This window comes from Eretmochelys imbricata, chromosome 15 (genome assembly GCF_965152235.1).
Source record: "Eretmochelys imbricata isolate rEreImb1 chromosome 15, rEreImb1.hap1, whole genome shotgun sequence".
Lineage (NCBI taxonomy): Eukaryota > Metazoa > Chordata > Testudines > Cheloniidae > Eretmochelys > Eretmochelys imbricata.
In genome coordinates, this window is record NC_135586.1 from 32,915,212 (window position 1) to 32,936,198 (window position 20,987).

General features: G+C 43.5%; 1 protein-coding gene across 1 annotated transcript in view; it reads right to left on the reverse strand.

Annotated features, from left to right (window-relative positions):
• TTC28 (tetratricopeptide repeat domain 28) overlaps positions 1 to 20,987 on the reverse strand; it is a 503,728-nt gene that overhangs the window by 225,129 nt on the left and 257,612 nt on the right. The gene's annotated exons all lie outside the window — the stretch shown is intronic.

Genomic DNA, 20,987 nt, shown 5'->3' on the forward strand with positions numbered 1-20,987 from the left:
TCCTGCTGTTAGAGTGCCAATGCCTAAGATGATGGGGTGTCCAGGATTTCTAGGTTTATGGATCTTGGGTAGCAAATAAAATATCCCTGGTCGGGGCTCTAGGGGTGTGTCTGTGTAGATTTGTTCCCATGCTACAGCAGGGAGTTTCTTGAGCAGATGGCGTAGTTTCTTTTGGTACTCCTCAGTGGGACCGGAGGCTGTGCGTAGACTCCTCCTGACAGTCGAAATGACAGACTGGACTTCTACATAGAGTGCTTCCGCAGACGTGCACAGGCTGAAATTGTGAACAACCAGCATCACTTGCCCCATAACCTCAGCCATACAGAACACAACGCCATCCACAGCCTCAGAAACAACTCTGACATTATAACCAAAGGGGCTGACAAAGGAGGTGCTGTAGTCATCATGAACAGGTCGGATTATGAACAGGAGGCTGCCAGGCAACTCTCCAACACCATATTCTACAGGCCACTATCCTCCTACAAGATCTTTATCAAACATTCATAAAACTACAATATCCACCTGGGGAAGTAAGGAAACAGACTGACAGAGCGAGACAGGTACCCAGAAGTCACCTACTACAGGACAGGCCCAACAAGGAAAATAACAGAACACCACTGGCCATCATGTATAGCCCCCAGCTAAAACCTCTCCAACACATCATCAATGATCTACAACCCATCCGGGAAAATGATCCCTCACTCTCTCAGACCTTGGGAGGTAGGCCAGTCCCCGCTTACAGACAGCCCCCCAACCTGAAGCAAATACTCACCAGCAACTACACACCACACCACAGAACCACTAACCCAGGAACCAATCCCTGTAACAAACCCCGTTGCCTACTCTCTGTCCCCATATCTACTCTAGCGACACCATCAGAGGACCCAACCACATGAGCCATACCGTCAGGGCTCATTCACCTGCACGTCTACCAATGTGATATATGCCATCATGTGCCAGCAATGCCTCTCTGCCATGTACACTGGCCAAACTGGACAGTCTCTACGTAAACGAATAAATGGACACAAATCAGACATCAGGAATGGTAAAATACAAAGCCAGTATAACACTACTTCAATCTCCCTGGACATTCTAAAACAGATTTAAAAGTAGCCATCCTTCAACAAAAAAACTTCAAAAGAGACTTCAAAGAGAAACTGCAGAGCTACAATTCATTTTCAAATTTAACACCATTAATTTTGGCTTGAATAGGGACTGGGAGTGGCTGGTTCACTACAAAAGCAATTTTACCTCTCTTGGTATTGACACCTCCTCATCAATTATTGGGAGTGGACCACATCCACCCTGGCTGAATTGACCCTGTCATCACTGGTTCTCCACTTGTAAGGTAACTCCCTTCTCTTCATGTGTCAGTATATTTATGCCTGCATCTGTAATTTTCACTCCATGCATCTGAATAAGTGGGTTTTTTACCCACGAAAACTTATGCCCAAATAAATCTGTTAGTCTTGAAGGTGCCACCGGACTCCTCATTGTTTATGTGTCTGTGTAGAGATCCTGGAGAATTTCTGCATTTTTATGAAAAATATGTGCAACTGTTACCACTCAAGAAATAGATCTTAGAGTCACTGTGGATACTTCTCTGAAAACATCCATTCAATGTGCAGCAGCAGTCAAAAAAGCTAACAAAATGTTGGGAATCATTAAGAAACGTATTGACAATAGGACAGAAAATATCATATTACTTCTATATAAATACATGGCATGCCCACATCTTGAATACTGTGTGCAGATGTGGTCACCCCACATCTCAAAAAAGATATACTGAAATTGGAAAAAGTTCAGAAAAGGGCAACAAAAATGATTAGGGGTATGGAACGTATGAGGAGAGATTAACAAGACTGGGACTTTTCATCTTGGAAAAGAGACGACTAAGGTCGGATATGATAGAGGTCTATAAAATCATGACTGGTGTGGAGAAAGTAAATAAGGAAGCCTTATTACTCCTTCTCATAACACAAGAACTAGGGGTCATCAAATGAAATTAATAGGTAGCAGGTTTAAAACAAACAAAAGGAAGTATTTTTTCACACAACGCACAGTCAACCTGTGGAACTCCTTGCCAGAGGATGTTGTGAAGGCCAAGACTATAACAGGGTTAAAAAAAAAAAAAGCTAGATAAGTTCATGGGGATAGGTCCATCAATTAGCCAGGATGGGCAGGGTATGGTTGTTGTCCCTAGCCTCTGTTTGCCAGAAGCTGGGAATGGGCGACAGGGGATGGATCATTGATGATTACCTGTTCTGTTCATTCCCTCTAGAGTACCAGGCATTGACCACTGGCAAAAGACAGAATACTGGGCTAGATGGACCTTTAGTCTGACCCAGTAGGTCCATTCTTATGTCATTAGTTTCCCCCACTCACTTTTGAACAGTAACCTACTAGGTCTCAGGAGGTTATTTTCTTTCCTGGGACAGGGTAATAAGAGAGAGGCGTTGATCTCCTAGCATATGTTTACACAGCAAAAATAAATCCGTGACAGTGAGTCTCAGAGCCTGGGTCAACTTACTAAGGCTCTGAGCCTTTCTGCGGCAGGTTTTTGTTTTTATCTTTTTTGCTGTGTAGATGTCTGGCTAGTCTCCTCTGGGCTGGTGTGAATGAACCATCAAGAACTGTCAACACAGGAATGGAGTTACCTTGGAGAGACAACAGAAGACCAAGGACCAGCTTTTAACAATTGCCAGCCAAGGGAGGAACATGTGAAGCACCAGCAGACTGTTTTAAGGGCTGCTGCTCAGTGCAGGGGGAATGGGGGATCTGAATCCTGCTCAGTCAGTGCTGGGCGAGAGAGGCTAGTGTGCTGCCAAGCATGCACAAGCACATGTCAGCTGTGCTCTTCCGTTCTGTCTTAATGAGCTAAAAGATGGTATCCCAGCAGACTTATCAGTGCTGTTTTGTTTTGGAAAGGCTGTCCTGTGTCTCTGCAAACATCTGCTGATTGCCTAGCTCCCAACGGGGTAAGCCTTGAACAGGATTTCAAGCTCTTTTGGCCTTGCTTAAAGCCAAAGGGCTGAGTCTCAAAGAGTTGTACAGCTTCAGGGCTCACCCTTGTAAAGATATATATAAAGATCATAGGCACAGCATGCCCTGTGGATCCATGAAAGTTAGATATCTCAGAAACAAGCATGAGAAATGGTGGCAATTTGTATAGCTGTCGTGCTTACAGGCCGCAATCAGGGCCTTATTGTGAGAGACACTGTACACACAATAAAAAAGGCAGCCCCTGGCCAACAGAGCTTAGAATCTATGTGCATGATAAGAGACAACAAGTGGGTACAGGAAACAGACAGGGAGAAGTCAATGAGGATGAGCGTATCAGTGAAACAATCATGTCTACTAGATCAAGCAGCAGTCATTGCACAGCTCCTGGCTTGCAATTGTCCAGAATTTCCTAGATGTTTATTTGCACTTGGATCATTTCTAACAGCTAATTTTATATTTTTAATAGTCATTTTCCATGTTTGTAACCTCTAGTGATGATGAGTGACATGCATAAAGACATGTTTAGAAACAGGGACAACTGTTCCCTAACAGTAGCAATGCACAGCAGAATAGCCAAGTCCCAGTGCAGGGGGACAACACAGGTAAATCTCTGCTTCAAAGTGAGAATACACCCCTCCCATAGCCTGGGCTTATCATCCCATCATGCCCAGTGGAAAGCACCACCACAGTGAAATGCTGTATAAATTGCTATAGGACAGGCCTCAGGAGAACAATGTTACAGCCTCCATGTGGTGAGTTACACAGCACAAGGCTTCTCTGCCCAGTGATCTAGTTTTGAGGCCAGCTCTAGGTCTTCCTTAGGATCTGCCTACTGGTCCCTGTGATGGGCAAAGTAGAGGAGGAGGGAGAAACTATAATGGAACCATATTCTCTTGGAATAAGCAGTTCCATCAAAATCAAAACACTTTGCAAATTCAAATCGATTTTGCCAGAATTTCATTTACAAAAAAGTTCCAACAACACTGAAAGGTCCCATTTCCCATTTAAACTTTTCCAAAAGGAAACATTTTGATTTTTTGTTTTGAAATGAGCTTTCCTTCCAATTTTTTAAATGTTGTACTAGAAACTATACTACAATATCATTTATTTTTACAAATGTTTCAAAACAACATGTTTCAATGTTTCAACATGTTTCTTTGGAATTTTCCTTTGGAGAAATTTGATTTTCGTTCTAATTCTATACAAAGCCACATTCCAAAATCTCTACAACTTTGTGAAATGAAAGTGCCATCCTCCACACAGCTTTACTACATGGATCCTTTGTGACAAGTTTTGGGGTGACAGGCTTCAGGATTCTGACAGCTGGGTTTTTCTTTTTGTTGAAACCTAAAAACAATAAAGGCAAAACCTGCTGAGTAAGAAAAGTTTCTCCTTTTGGAGAATAAGACTCTGCTTTGATTTGGGGCTGAAACCAGGGGCCAGCCACAACACCCATGACATTGTGAACAGCATTATTCCTTGTCAAACTGACAATGTACCTGGTATAACTCACTGCTCTTTTCAACCATGTTCCAAGTCCCTGGACCTAACAGAGATGCTAACCCAGCTGTCTGCAAAGAGGAATAATACACTGATGCTGAGACCAGGGAGGGAGAAGCTGCTCAGCACCAGGTGGTACCAATATCAGGGACTGGAGCTCCCTTCCCCATCCCATGCCAAGATGTTGCACCTAACACACCTATAGGATTTGGCCAAGAAGTTGAATGCTTACAGAGGCTTGTGTAACCACAGCCATCTCCTCACAAGAAGCAAATGGCTATTTCATCCTAGTTTTCCAATCAACATTCACAAACAGCAAGCGAATGTTTCTGGCTGAACTAAACTACATTTGTTCAGAAGCTTTGGGACAATGGCCTCTCACCCTGGCCAATCATCCAGAAAACATTGAGAAAATAAAGCTGGCTAGAAGTAAGATCTAAATAGCGCAATCTTTTGGCTCTAGAGCAGGATGTATCCATAATAGCCTGATCACTGGCTGTATTACTAGAGTGACCATATTTTCAAACCGGAAAACGGGACACTGTGCAGGGCTGTCCGAAGCCGGCTGGGGTCACTGCTCACCCGAGCCCCGCCGTGCAGGGTTGGTGTTGCCACTCACCACCCCATCCCACCATATCTCCGTGCCCCACTTTTTTGGCAAAACTGGGCATTTGTCCCATTTGATCATGCTAGCTGGCAAGAGCAAACGGGACGAATGCCCAGTTTTGCCAGAAAAGATTGGGATGCCTGGGACAGGGTGTAGCAAGGGGAGGTCCCAGCCACAACAGTCACCCTGTGTATTACCAACTCCTAGCTCCTGGTGGGCCACCAATAATTCACACAGACCACGTTCCTTGTCAGGAAAACCGAGGAGGTTTACAATTTCTAAATGTCACTGTGCCAGTGTGAACCCAACTCCTCTTTCCTCTGAGCCACAGTGTTTATTTCTAGGTGAGGCCGCTTGTCAGCTCTGTATATACAAAAGAAGCTAATCAGCAAGCTGGACAGACACAGGAAAGGAATATACTGCTCTACAAACAAACGTCCCCAAAAGGACCCGCAGCTAGATTAGAATGTCTCATCCCCATGCAAGTGTTCTTCTCTCCTTCACAGAAAGGGAACCACTAGAGCAACCTCATCAATTTCCGCACTAAACCTTCTACTGCACCATCCAGTACACATCCCATCCCATTCAATAACATGCACTCTAACCCAGGACAGAACTCGGACTATTTCTGACCCTGGTCCTGCACTCACGAAACAGGACGAGCCCCTCTGAGGTTGTGCAGAACCCAGAATGAGGTGGGTTTTCCCATTTCCATTTGTAAGTTCCACTGCTGGGGGAGCCTGGGCTGACTGACCTTCTGGGCCTGGTCACTCATTTTGGTCACAGACCAATTTGCAGCAATAGAAATGAAATCCCTAGGAACTATAATGAACTACCACACCAGAGACACAGGAATCAAGAAATGTGCAACCACACATTGGTAAATTATTTTTAGTGAAAAATTCACACAATTGTTATCTGGAATCACAAAGCATCCATCTTATCTTTGGTTCTAGTGTTTCCATTTGTCCTGAAGTTTCACAGCCCGGTTTGAGAGACAGCTCTTGCCAAGGCTCAGAAGAGAGCTGTTTGGTGGCATGCAGCCACCGAATCTCAGAATCCCAGGGTTAGAAGGGACTGCAAAGGTCATCTAGTCCAGTGGTTCTCAACCAGGGGTATTTCAAGGGGTTCGCAAAGTAGGCCCAGTATTAGACTTGCTGGGGCCCAGGGAAGAAAGATGAAGCCCCACTGTATTGGGCTGAAGCCTGGGGCCCCAACCCCTACCACCCGGAGCTGACGCCGAAGCCTGAGCAACTAAGCTTTGCGGGGCCACCTGTGGTGGGGGGCCCCGGGCAATGCCCTGATTGCTACCCCCTAATGCTGGCCCTGGCTTTTATACGCAGAAAACCAGCTGCTGTGGCACAGGGGGGCCGTGGAGTTTTTGCAGCATGTCAGGGGGGCCTCAGAAAGAAAAAGGTTGAGACCCCCTGATCTACTCTAACCCCCTGCCACAATGCAGGATTTGCTGTGTTAAGCCACCCCAGACAGGTGGCTATCCAGGCCTCCTTTTGAAAACCTCCAATGAAGGAGCTTCCATGACCTCCTGAGGCAGCCTGTTCCATTGTCCCACTGTTCTTACAGTTAGGTTTTTCCCTAAGATTTAATCTAAATCTGCCATGTGTAGTTTGAAACCATTGCCTCTTGTCCTGCCCTCCCTGGCAAGAGAGAACAATTTTTCTCCATCTTTTTCATAGCAGCCTTTCAAGTATTTGAAGACTGTCATCATGTCCCCCCTTAATCTCCTCTTTTCCAAACTAAACATACCTAGTTAGAATAATAGAATATCAGGGTTGGAAGAGACTTCAGGATGTCATCTAGTCCAACCCCGTGCTCAAAGCAGTTACTTCAGCCTTTGCTCAGATGGCTTACATTCCATCCCTTTGATCATCTTTGTCACTCACCTCTGGATCCTTTCCAGTTTCTTTACAACCTTTCTATATATTGGTGACCAAAATTGGACACAATACTCCAGCTGAGGCCTAACCAGTGCCGAATAGGGCGGTACTATCCCCTCCCGTGGCTTGCATGCTATGCCTCTGTTAATGCAACCTAAAATAACATTTGCTTTGTTTGCAACAGCATCTCATTGCTTACTCGTGTTGAGGTTGTGGATCCACTACAACTCCCAGATCCTTCTCAGCAGTGCTGCCGCCAAGCCAGTTATCCTCCTTTCTGTATTTGGGCATTTGGGTTTTCTTCCATAAGTGTAGCACCTCACATTTGTCTTTGTTGAATTTCTTTTTGTTGGCTATCGCCCAGTTCTCCAATTTATCAAGGTCCCTCTGAATTTTAGCTCTACCCACCAAAATATTGGAAACCCCCTCTAGCTTTGTGTCATCTGCAAACTAGATCAGTCTGCTCTACATACCTACATGCAGATCATTAATAACGATGTTAAACAACACCAGACCCAGAACGGATTCCTGTGGAATTCCACTTGAGACCTCCCTCTAATCTGACATCATTCCATTAATAGTTACCCTTTGTTTGTGGTTGTTTAACCAATTATATATCTACTTAATGGTAATTATGTCAAGCCCACATTTCTCCAGCTTCTTTATCAGAAAGTCACGTGGTACTGTGTCAAAAGCCTTGCTGAAGTCCAAGTATATTATGTCCACCACAGTCCCCCTATCCACCAAACCAGTCACCCCCGATGTTTAATCAACCAAGAGAACCAAAGGAATAAAGGGACCCATGGTACTGAGAATGTGTGTACTCATGTGCTGCTCCAGCCACTGACAGATCCCACCCCTCCCCTCACTCAGTTTCTTGCATTTAGCATCAACAGTCCATTCACTGCTACTTATTTTACTAACAATAAAATATCAGAAAATTAAATCAAACTCAACCTCTACAAGACAGACAGACACTTTCTGAAATCAGGAAGCAGTCAGGGTGCTTGTGAGGGCTAATCCTGCAACACATCCATGAACACAATGCAACATTTTGTGCAGCATGTAAAGATGCGGAGTGTGTGTCAAACACAGGGCTCATGAAATGGGCTGGGAGTTAGCTCTCATCTCACATTCTTCATTTACTCCTGCGGGCATATCTGGCTAGATAAAAGATTTTTCTATCTACCCATCAGACTCATTTCAGTGGCTGTGTGAGGAGAAGAAGAAGAGCTTTAACAGGTTTTGGATCATCTCCTTTACTGGGAGACCAATAACTATTCTTGCAGTATCAAAAGCACTATCTCAATCTGCTTATAATTCAAAGATAGAAAAGGCAGAGATACATAAAGCAGGAAAGAAATACAATACAATTAATTCTAGAATATAGAAACGAGAGATGGAAAAGACATTAGGCTTAATCCATACTCTTGCCTCTGGGCCAGGGCATAACTAATCCTTCTACAAGATTTTCAAGTATTTTTACCATCTATTTTTAAAGACTAAAGTGATGGAATTTCCATCATCTTCCTTAAGGGGTTATTCCAGAGCTCAGTTTACTAAATTGTAATGAAGAGTTTCCTGGTTATCAGACAAAAAAAATCTGTTATCATTAAATTAAAGTTGCCAGATAACTGAGAAAGATATAGCAATTTTCTGCAATATCTTTGGGAGATCTTATTGAATTAAATTTAAGTAGCTTTCGAGACCATTGTATTATAAATGCAAAATTTATGTCTTATTGTGGGATTGTATGTAACTTCTCTAAGGAAGAAGCATTACCAATGTAAACCCTGGGAAGTGTTCCAGTAGAACCTCAGAGTTACGAACACCAGAGCTACGAACTGATCGGTCAACCGGAAACCTCATTTGGAACCGGAAGTACGCATCAGGCAGCAGCAGAGCCACACAAAACAGCAAATACAGTGACTGTTCTGTGTTAAATATAAACTACTAAAAAAATAAACGGAAAGTTTAAAAAAAGATTTGACAAGGTAAGGAAACTGTTTCTGTGCCTGTTTCATTTAAATTAAGATGGTTAAAAAAATCTTATGTCTCAGTGATGGGCCTCAGTATAGAATCATAGAATATCAGGGTTGGAAGGGACCTCAGGAGGTCATCTAGTCAAACCCCCTGCTCAAAGCAGGACCAATCCTCAATTAAATCATCCCAGCCAGGGCTTTCTCAAGCCTGACCTTAAAAACTTCTAAGGAAGGAGATTCCACCACCTCCCTAGGCAACGCATTCCAATGTTTCACCACCCTCCTAGTGAAAAAGTTTTTCCTAATATCCAACCTAAACCTCCCCCACTGCAACTTGAGACCATTACTCCTTGTCCTGTCCTCTTCCACCACTGAGAATAGTCTAGAACCATCCTCTCTGGAACCACCTCTCAGGTAGTTGAAAGCAGCTATCAAATCCCCCCTCATTCTTCTCTTCTGCAGACTAAACAATCCCAGTTCCCTCAGCCTCTCCTCATAAGTCATGTGTTCCAGACCCCTAATCATTTTTGTTGCCCTTCGCTGGACTCTCTCCAATTTATCCACATCCTTCTTGTAGTGTGGGGCCCAAAACTGGACACAGTACTCCAGATGAGGCCTCACCAATGTCGAATAGAGGGGGACGATCACGTCCCTCGATCTGCTCGCTATGCCCCTACTTATACATCCCAAAATGCCATTGGCCTTCTTGGCAACAAGGGCACACTGCTGACTCATATCCAGCTTCTCGTCCACTGTCACCCCTAGGTCCTTTTCTGCAGAACTGCTGCCTAGCCATTCAGTCCCTAGTCTGTAGCTGTGCATTGGGTTCTTCTGTCCTAAGTGCAGGACCCTGCACTTATCCTTATTGAACCTCATCAGATTTCTTTTGGCCCAATCCTCCAATTTGTCTAGGTCCCTCTGTATCCTATCCCTACCCTCCAGCGTATCTACCACTCCACCCAGTTTAGTATCATCCGCAAATTTGCTGAGAGTGCAATCCACACCATCCTCCAGATCATTTATGAAGATATTGAACAAAACCGGCCCCAGGACCGACCCCTGGGGCACTCCACTTGACACTGGCTGCCAACTAGACATGGAGCCATTGATCACTACCCGTTGAGCCCGACAATCTAGCCAACTTTCTACCCACCTTATAGTGCATTCATCCAGCCCATACTTCTTTAACTTGCTGACAAGAATACTGTGGGAGACCGTGTCAAAAGCTTTGCTAAAGTCAAGAAACAATACATCCACTGCTTTCCCTTCATCCACAGAACCAGTAATCTCATCATAGAAGGCGATTAGATTAGTCAGGCATGACCTTCCCTTGGTGAATCCATGCTGACTGTTCCTGATCACTTTCCTCTCATGTAAGTGCTTCAGGATTGATTCTTTGAGGACCTGCTCCATGATTTTTCCGGGGACTGAGGTGAGGCTGACTGGCCTGTAGTTCCCAGGATCCTCCTCCTTCCCTTTTTTAAAGATTGGTACTACATTAACCTTTTTCCAGTCATCCGGGACTTCCCCCATTCGCCACGAGTTTTCAAAGATAACGGCCAATGGCTCTGCAATCACAGCCGTCAGTTCCTTTAGCACTCTCGGATGCAACTCGTCCGGCCCTATGGACTTGTGCACGTCCAGCTTTTCTAAATAGTCCCTAACCACCTCTTTCTCCACAGAGGGCTGGCCATCTATTCCCCATGTTGTGATGTCCAGCGCAGCAGTCTGGGAGCTGACCTTGTTCGTGAAGACAGAGGCAAAAAAAGCATTGAGTACATTAGCTTTTTCCACATCCTCTGTCACTTGGTTGCCTCCCTCATTCAGTAAGGGGCCCACACCTTCCTTGGCTTTCTTCTTGTTGCCAACATACCTGAAGAAACCCTTCTTGTTACTCTTGACATCTCTCGCTAGCTGCAGCTCCAGGTGCGATTTGGCCCTCCTAATTTCATTCCTACATGCCCGAGCAATATTTTTATACTCTTCCCTGGTCATACGTCCAACCTTCCACTTCTTGTAAGCTTCTTTTTTATGCTTAAGATCCGCTAGGATTTCACCGTTAAGCCAAGCTGGTCACCTGCCATATTTACTATTCTTTCGACACATCGGGATGGTTTTTCCCTGTAACCTCAACAGGGATTCCTTGAAATACAGCCAGCTCTCCTGGACTCCTTTCCCCTTCTTGTTAGTCCCCCAGGGGATCCTACCCATCCGTTCCCTGAGGGAGTCGAAGTCTTCTTTCCTGAAGTCCAGGGTCCGTATCCTGCTGCTTACCTTTCTTCCCTGTGTCTGGATCCTGAACTCAACCAACTGATGGTCACTGCCTCCCAGATTCCTATCCACTTTTGCTTCCCCTACTAATTCTCCCCGGTTTGTGAGCAGCAGGTCAAGAAAAGCTCCCCCCCTAGTTGGCTCCTCTAGCACTTGCACCAGGAAATTGTCCCCTATGCTTTCCAAAAACTTCCTGGATTGTCTATGCACCGCTGTATTGCTCTCCCAGCAGATATCAGGAAAATTAAAGTCACCCATGAGAACCAGGGCATGCGATCTAATAGCTTCCACGAGCTGCCGGAAGAAAGCCTCATCCACCTCATCCCCCTGGTCCGGTGGTCTATAGCAGACTCCCACCACTACATCACTCCTGTTGCTCACACTTCTAAACTTAATGCAGAGACACTCAGGTTTTTCTGCAGTTTCGTACCGGAGCTCTGAGCAGTCATACTGCTCCCTTACGTACAGTGCTACTCCCCCACCTTTTCTGTCCTGCCTGTCCTTCCTGAACAGTTTATAACCATCCATGACAGTACTCCAGTCATGTGAGTTATCCCACCAAGATAAAAAGAAAGATATAAAACCACAAGATATACAGGTACACCTAAGGCCGTTACAGGTGAAAAAACAAGCATTTTTAAGTATAAAGGGTTGAGGGCAGGCAGATAAATATCCTATAACCTTCATGGATCATACAATCTCAAATACAAGTATAAAACATCACATCGCATACAATCCTAAATCATGAGCCCACTCCTGCCACCTTCCTCACACTCATGCACACTCTAGTACTGTTACAATTGGATACAACTTGCCCGACTTATAACCTAATTTCTTCAAATTCAGACAGCTTACTAAATGAAAGGACGGTTTAATTAAGCAGACAGAAAGGGATGGTAACAAGTAAATTCTGAGATAGAGGGACCCAAAGAAACACCAGTCAGATTTTTAAATCATGGTTATTTTCTTTGTAATGGCCTGTCACTCAAACAGAGTCTGATCTTGCGCACACATTCACTTATTCACTTCAGAATAAAAATGGCAATTTTCCAGCATTAAAAGCCGAGCTGCCATGTCTTCACATCTACTTTAACCAGAGTTAGCAAGCCTGAGTTAAGAACGCACCATTTACTGCTGTATAAACAAACCCCTGGGAAGTGTGGAAGCCTGACTACAGCAACAGCAAGCAAGTGGCCAGATTGGGTAGAGGCTCCAGCCGTTTGTTTGGCAGTCTTGCTGCTGCTGTGTTTCAGTTTCCCTCACTCTGGGGATTTCCTTATTATTTACACTCCAGGACAGGATTTTAATTTAGGATTTCAGAGGCCTATAAGAAAACAGTGCACCAAGGCCCTGTGCAGTGAAACCTATAAGCATGTCACCAGGGTGAGAGAACATCTTGCACAGATCGAAATTAAATGAGTTCTGCCTTTCTGATGCTACTCCTGACTTTATTCATATACAGCAGTGACTCCATGATTATGTGATTATGTGACTGCAGACCCATTGGCCATTATCTTTGAAAACTCGTGGCGAACGGGGGAAGTCCCGGATGACTGGAAAAAGGCTAATGTAGTGCCAATCTTTAAAAAAGGGAAGAAGGAGGATCCTGGGAACTACAGGCCAGTCAGCCTCACCTCAGTCCCCGGAAAAATCATGGAGCAGGTCCTCAAAGAATCAATCCTGAAGCACTTACATGAGAGGAAAGTGATCAGGAACAGTCAGCATGGATTCACCAAGGGAAGGTCATGCCTGACTAATCTAATCGCCTTCTATAATGAGATTACTGGTTCTGTGGATGAAGGGAAAGCAGTGGATGTATTGTTTCTTGACTTTAGCAAAGCTTTTGACACGGTCTCCCACAGTATTCTTGTCAGCAACTTAAGGAAGTATGGGCTGGATGAATGCACTATAAGGTGGGTAGAAAGCTGGCTAGATTGTCGGGCTCAACGGGTAGCGATCAATGGCTCCATGTCTAGTTGGCAGCCAGTGTCAAGTGGAGTGCCCCAGGGGTCGGTCCTGGGGCCGGTTTTGTTCAATATCTTCATAAATGATCTGGAGGATGGTGTGGATTGCACTCTCAGCAAATTTGCGGATGATACTAAACTGGGAGGAGTGGTAGATACGCTGGAGGGCAGGGATAGGATAGAGAGGGACCTAGACAAATTGGAGGATTGGGCCAAAAGAAATCTGATGAGGTTCAATAAGGATAAGTGCAGGGTCCTGCACTTAGGACGGAAGAACCCAATGCACAGCTACAGACTAGGGACCGAATGGCTAGGCAGCAGTTCTGCGGAAAAGGACCTAGGGTTACAGTGGACGAGAAGCTGGATATGAGTCAGCAGTGTGTCCTTGTTGCCAAGAAGGCCAATGGTATTTTGGGATGTATAAGTAGGGGCATAGCGAGCAGATCGAGGGACGTGATCGTCCCCCTCTATTCGACATTGGTGAGGCCTCATCTGGAGTACTGTGTCCAGTTTTGGGCCCTACACTGCAAGAAGGATGTGGATAAATTGGAGAGAGTCCAGCGAAGGGCAACAAAAATTATTAGGGGTCTGGAACACATGACTTATGAGGAGAGGCTGAGGGAACTGGGATTGTTTAGTCTGCGGAAGAGAAGAATGAGGGGGGATTTGATAGCTGCTTTCAACTACCTGAGAGGTGGTTCCAGAGAGGATGGTTCTAGACTATTCTCAGTGGTGGAAGAGGACAGGACAAGGAGTAATGGTCTCAAGTTGCAGTGGGGGAGGTTTAGGTTGGATATTAGGAAAAACTTTTTCACTAGGAGGGTGGTGAAACACTGGAATGCGTTACCTAGGGAGGTGGTAGAATCTCCTTCCTTAGAAGTTTTTAAGGTCAGGCTTGAGAAAGCCCTGGCTGGGATGATTTAATTGGGGATTGGTCCTGCTTTGAGCAGGGGGTTGGACTAGATGACCTCCTGAGGTCCCTTCCAACCCTGATATTCTATGATTATGCCTCACTTTGTCTGTGGTACCAAACTGTCCAAAGCAATGTCTCCCATCACAGGAAGCACTGGAAGATACAGCAGCTCTTTATGGAACCTTGATCTTACATGCACCACCTCAGCAGTCTGCCAGTGTTATCATTGCTAATCACTATCCAGCAAGTGTTTTTTGAATTTAGATTTCAAATATCATGACACCCGCTCAAGTCCAGGCTTTTGGAGGAGTGGGGGAGAGTACTGCCATTCCTGTGTGAAAGGCTACTTTGAGCATCATGTTCCAGCAGGTAACACAAGTCTGTAACATCATTTAGTACCGAGGAAAGGCCAAGTATTAATCCCAATTCCAATACGATGCACAAGCAGACCCCAAAGGCATTCAGATAACAGTGGTGGAAATGATAGAAGAACTGTAGAAAGTTAAGATTAGATTGATAGCCTTCTCTTTCACAGATATTTGGTCCTTTATTCAATTTAAAGTTTTGGTCATGAATTGAGTAAAAAGTTTTCCTTTCTAAAACTCCACTTTCACCAAATTTACACCAGTGAGCCAATCCAAAGGGTAAGTACAGTTTAAATTATCTGCATATATTTATACAGCGGTTGTGTACTCCCTTGTGAGTAAATGGGATTTATGCCCCAGGTCAGTTTGTTTCTTTTGAAAGTCTTGCACAGTCTCTTCAAATGTGATTTTTTTGTAATAATTTAATTTTTATTCAGCATTATGAAACAAACAGTAATTTAAAGCTTACAAAAATATCATTTGGTTAGCTAACCCTCCATTTTAACACTGTTTCACTAGCCAAAGGATTTTAAATGGAGCACTGCAGCACATGAAATCAAATGAGATACATCACTTGATTTCACATTACCCTTAGAGCGTTACACATTCTGATTATGAAAAGTAGATTAATTATGGGAAGCAAGCATACTTCGCATCTGATCATTATAGTAGTTGGCTTGCAAAATCTCCACAATCCTAATGATAGCAATAAAGCACGTAGAATGAGAGCAGAGCAGTATCATTGTGTGATGTGTTAAGGAATTTCACGGTGCCCAGAATTTATACTGCTATACAACACGTTCCTCCTAGTCATAAATATTTTCTCCTATATTACATCGTATCATGGACATAGCAAAGTTTATCTGTGTATACACTTGTACATCTACCAGTGCCTGAACCTACAAAACTATATTTTTTTTTTCTATTTGTGTAGGTAGATGAAGGTGATTAAATGGATGAGAAGAGAAAAATCAACTAACAAATCTTTCTATACCGCAAACATCCCACAGCTACTAATTTATTTGCTGCAAACCTACAGCTCAAATCTACACCTTCTTCCTAAATATAACATAGGAAAAATTCATGCTATGCTACTCCCCCATACAATGTGCATCAAATTAGTTGTCCTGAACAGCGCTGCTCGACAGCACTTCAAGTTTGTGTAAATCTCAACAAGAGCAATAAAGGAAAAGAGCTTTAAAGGAACAATGAACCTGGATTTATGCTGAACTAGAATATTTGCAGGGCATAATCTTCAAGCAGTACTTGTAAAATAATCTGCTCTCCCGCAGCTGGTAAACACTGAGGGAAATCTATACTGGAGGAGAATTTATCTACAATGCCTATAACATATTTAGGTGCAAACAAGCGGTCATTTCAAACACATTCCTAGGAAAATAATGGAGCAAAAATTCAGAAAAAATATTTCTAAACATCAATCTGTATTTTTAGGGTTCTGTAAGGCACCTGTCACTGAAGTATGCAGATGCTAAAGGAAACATGAGTAATGAAGCGTCTTAGGTATGTAAAAAATAAAACACCCCAGACAACCCTGATCATTTTTTTTAATAGAATACAAAATCTGTGGATCAAAATTGTTATTGGATAAAGGAAACGATGTGATTTATGTGGATTTTCAGCATTTACAGTCTGACATTCTTACCTGTAAAATTAATTCCATTGGCTTCAGCAGGAACCCCGTTACACAGACTGAAATCTGGCTGATGAACCATAACCAAAGCCTAATGATAGAATGGCACTGTTTGAGGGTAAGCGTGTCTCAGATATCACTGTTAAATTCAATCTTACTGAACATCTTCATTAATGAGCTGGTAAAGGTGGCAACAGCCCCTTTATTATATTTGCAGATGAGACTAGATTGGAAGATGTTATGGACGTGAGTGATGAGAGACAAAAATACAAAAGGGCCTGGTACAGAACAGTCCTGCCACCCAGAGGGATGAGACTAGGTAACCAATAAATCTGTTTCAGAGTAACAGCCGTGTTAGTCTGTATTCGCAAAAAGAAAAGGAGTACTTGTGGCACCTTAGAGACTAACCAATTTATTTGAGCATGAGCTTTCGTGAGCTACAGCTCACTTCATCGGGTATTATCAACAGCTCACTTCATCGGGTATTATCTCTAATTTCCATGAGTCAGTATCAGACGCTGCAAAAATCTCAGTTTCCATTTGCATTATCTTCACCAAAATGTCACCTAAACAGCAAAGAGTTGAAGTGAACAAAGAGCATCTAATACAGATGTATTGGTGATTTCGGCACGTGGCCACATCCAGGATTGTTGTTAATCTGTTCTTTTTCTAGGCTCCCTCTCTAAGGCTGCAGAGTGGCATCAAAAGCAGAAAGTGTGAAAGTAACAACTTGGGCCAATGACCCCGCCCTATCAGATCCAATAACTTAACAAGAAGAGACCATTGTGACCACCTATTCTGACCTCCTGCATGACACAAACTGTAGAATTTCACCCAGCAATTCATGCAGTGAGCCATAAATTCTAGTTGAACTACTCTAACACACTAGTCAGTTTCACTTTTTGGTACCTCTGTCCTCTCCCACATGCCACACCCCTTACATGGGAAAAACTCCACATCAAAATGTGTGAAGCCACCACCCATCTAGCCTCTTTTAAATCCCTCCTTAAAACCAATTTTTTTTGTGATGCCTAAAAATTGTTACTCTCTCAGACTGGTTTTGCAACTCGTGCGCTAAGACTTCGATTCTGCTAAACTCTGTTTGTTTTATTATTACTTCGGTGCTAAAGAAGGACTCAAAGAAGACAAGGCTGTTGCAGAGATGCTAAATTAATTTTTTGCGTTGGTTTTCACTGCAGGGGATGTGAGGGAGATTTCCACACCTGAGCCATTCTTTTCAGCTTGCAAATCTAAGGAACTGTCCTAGATTATGTTATCAGTAGAGGAGGTTTTAGAACAAATCAATAAATTAAACAGTAATAAGTCACCAGGATCAGGTGGTATTCACGCAAGAGTTCTGAAGGAACTCAAATATGAAATTGCAGAACTACTACTTGGTATGTAACCTATCACTTAAATCAGCCTCGGTACCAGACTAGAGGGTAGCTAATGTAATGCCAATTTTTCAAAAAAAGGCCCCCGAGGTGATGCAGCCTATTACAAGTGGGTAAGTCTAACTTCAGTAACAGGCAAATTGGTAGAAACTATAGTAAAGAGCAGAATTATCAGACACATAACTGAACACAATATATAGGGGAAGAATCAGCAAGGCTTTTGTAAAGGGAAATCATGCCTCACCAATCTATTAGAATTCTTTGAAGGAGTCAATAAGCATGTGGACAAGGATGATCCAGTTTATGTAGTGGACTTGGATTTTCAGAAAGCCTTTGAGAAGGTCCCACACCAAAGGCTTTTAAGCAAACTAAGCAGACATGGGATAAGAGGGAAGGTTCTCTCATGGATCAGGAACTGATTAAAAGACAGGAAACAAACGATTGGAATAAATGGTCAGTTTTCACAATGGAGAGAGGTAAATAGTGAGGTCCCTCAAGGTTCTGTACTGGGACCAGTGCTGTTCACCCACTTTTCCAGATCATATGAATATGTTGAACAGCGAGGCAGCAAAGTTTGAAGATGATACAAAATTTATCAAGATAGTTAAGTCCAAAGCAGACTGCAAAGAGTTAAAAAGGGATCTCACAAAACTGGGTGACTGGGCAACAAAATGGCAAATGAAGTTCAAAGTTGATAAATGCAAAGTAATGCATATCAGAAAACAATCCCAACTATACATTCAAAATGATGGGGTCTAAATTAGCTGTTACCACTCAAAAAAGATCTTGGAGTTATCATAGATAATTCTCTGAAAATATCTGCTCAACGGGTAGCAGAAGTCAAAAAAGCTAACAAATGTTAGGAACCATTAGGAACGGTATAGATAATAAAACAGAAAATATACTGCCACTGTATAAATAAATGATATGCCCCCACCTTGAATACTCCATACACTTCTGGTTGCCCCATCTCAGAAACAATATACTAGAATTGGAAGAGGTATAGGGAAGGGCAACAAAAATGAGTAGGGTTATGGAACGGCTTCCATATGAGGAGAGATTAAAAAGATTTGGACTGTTCATCTTAAAAAAGAGATGACTAAAGGAGGATATGATAGAGATCTATAAAAAATATGAATGGCATGGAGAAAGGGTATAGGAAAGTGTTTTTTATCTCTTCACATGACACACAAACCAGGGAGTCTCCCAATGAAATTAATAGCCAGCAGGTTTAAAACAAACATAAAGAAGTACTTCTTTATACTATTTATAGTCAACCTGTGGAACTTGTTGTCAGAGAAAGTTGTGAAGGCAAAAACTATAGAGGGGTTCCAAAAAGAATTAGATAAGTTCACGGAGAACAGGTCCATCACTGGCCAAAATGGTCAGGGATGTAACCCCATGGTCTGGATGTCCCCAAATCTCTGACTGCCAGAAACTGGGATTGGATGACAGGGGCTGGATCACTCAATAATGTTCTGTTCATTCCCTCTGAAGCATCTGGCACCGGCCACCGTCAGAGACAGGATACTGGGACAGATGGACCATTGAGCCGACACAACCTGACACCTAAGATTTTCAGCTTTCTGGGGCAGGGACTGTCTTTTTATAGTCTTTCTGTACAGATCCTTGACTGATGTTCCTAGGCTCAATTGTATCAACAACAACAGAGGGCCCCTAAACGGAAACATCAGGCATTTTATTCTAACATGCCCCAGTGTTCTGTGTCCCTGACCTTCTGTCCCTTCCTTGTTCAATACCTTGTGACCTGCTCCCTGTTTTAAGAAGGGGGCAGCAAACCCCTGCCTAGAAGCAGACCTGAAATGTCCTTTTAAATTCAAAGACTCCTACATCCTCCTCCAGCCTCTGCAGCATTTCGTTCCCAAGGACATAAGACATTTTCTTCCTCATGCAAAGCTAAGATCTGTGAAACAGCGAGAGTTGTTGGAACCAACATCACCATCTATCTAAATAACAAAATTAGTCTATTATGAATAATTCCATTCAGAATTACTGAACTGTTGGGCACTTTTTCCTAGTATCACAGGTTTCTGTTGTAATAAAGAAAAACTTTGAGCCTGAATACACTCCTCTAAGCTAAGATCATGTGTACTACGTTTCTAATGTCTGAGGCATCTTCTCTAAAAGTTTCTCAAGGGATATATCCTACCTTTGCCCGGGGGACAGACTTGATGATCCTGTAAGTCTTTTCCATTACTAAATTCTAGGATCCTAAACCCCTGAGGTCTCAGAATGAGGACAATTTCTGACAACAGGATGCCAACATGAAAAAAACCAGGTGATTAGCACATTGACAAAGTTCGGAACCTTATAAATCAGCTGCTGAGCTCTGGGTATTTTTTTCCGAATATATGATGAAGTTAACAGAAATTGCTGCTCTAACCACTTCTCAGGAATAATTATATCTAATGAGGAGACAGCCCAAGACCCAGCATGCAGCAGGAGACAATGAAGATCAAGAATCTTTTTGCATCAAGTTGAAAAAATTATTTTTGATTATTTGATCCCAAGCAACAAAACACAAGGAAACTATATGAGAAACCTTAAAAAAAATTCAATACAGTAACTCCTCACTTAACATTGTAGTTATGTTCCTGAAAAATGCGACTTTAAGCGAAACAATGTTAAGCGAATCCAATTTCCCCATAAGAATTAATGTAAGGAGTGGGGGGGTTAGGTTCCAGGGAAATTTTTTTCACCAGACAAAAGACTATATTTTATACACACGCACACACAGAGTATAAGTTTTAAACAAACAATTTAATACTGGTACACAGCGATGATGATTGTGAAGCTTGGTTGCAGTAGTGAAGTCAGAGAGTGGGGGAATATTTCCCAGGGGATGCCTTACTGTTAAATGATGAACTAGCAATTGGCTGAGCCCTCAAGGGTTAACACACTGTTGCTAATGTAGCCTCACACTCTACAAGGCAGCACAAATGTAGGGAGGGGAGACAGCATGGCAGACAGAGACACACACACCGTGTGAGAGATTGTGCATTGCCCCTTTAAGTACGCTGAACCCACTCTTACGTACACTGCCTTGTAAAGTTAATCAGCAAGCTGAGACAGCTGCTGCCAGGAAGCTCCCTCCGTCCGGAGCCCGTGTGTCCCCCCTGCTCTATGGAAGATGGGGTAAGCGGGGTGCAGGAGGGAGGGGGACACCCTGACATTAGCCACTCTTCCCCCCAGAACAGCAAGCAGGAGGCTCCAGGGAACAGCTCCAAGGCAGAGGGTAGGAGCAGCACATGGCAGTGGAGAGAGGGACAGCTGAACTGCCGCCGATTGACAGCCTGCTGGACAGCTGCAGCACAGGGAACTTAGGGGAGCAGGGAGCTGATGAGGGGCTGCCAGCCTACCCTGGTTCGGAGCTCCAAGGGGCTGTTCTTCCTGCAAGCAGTGGACAAAGCAGGCAGCTGCC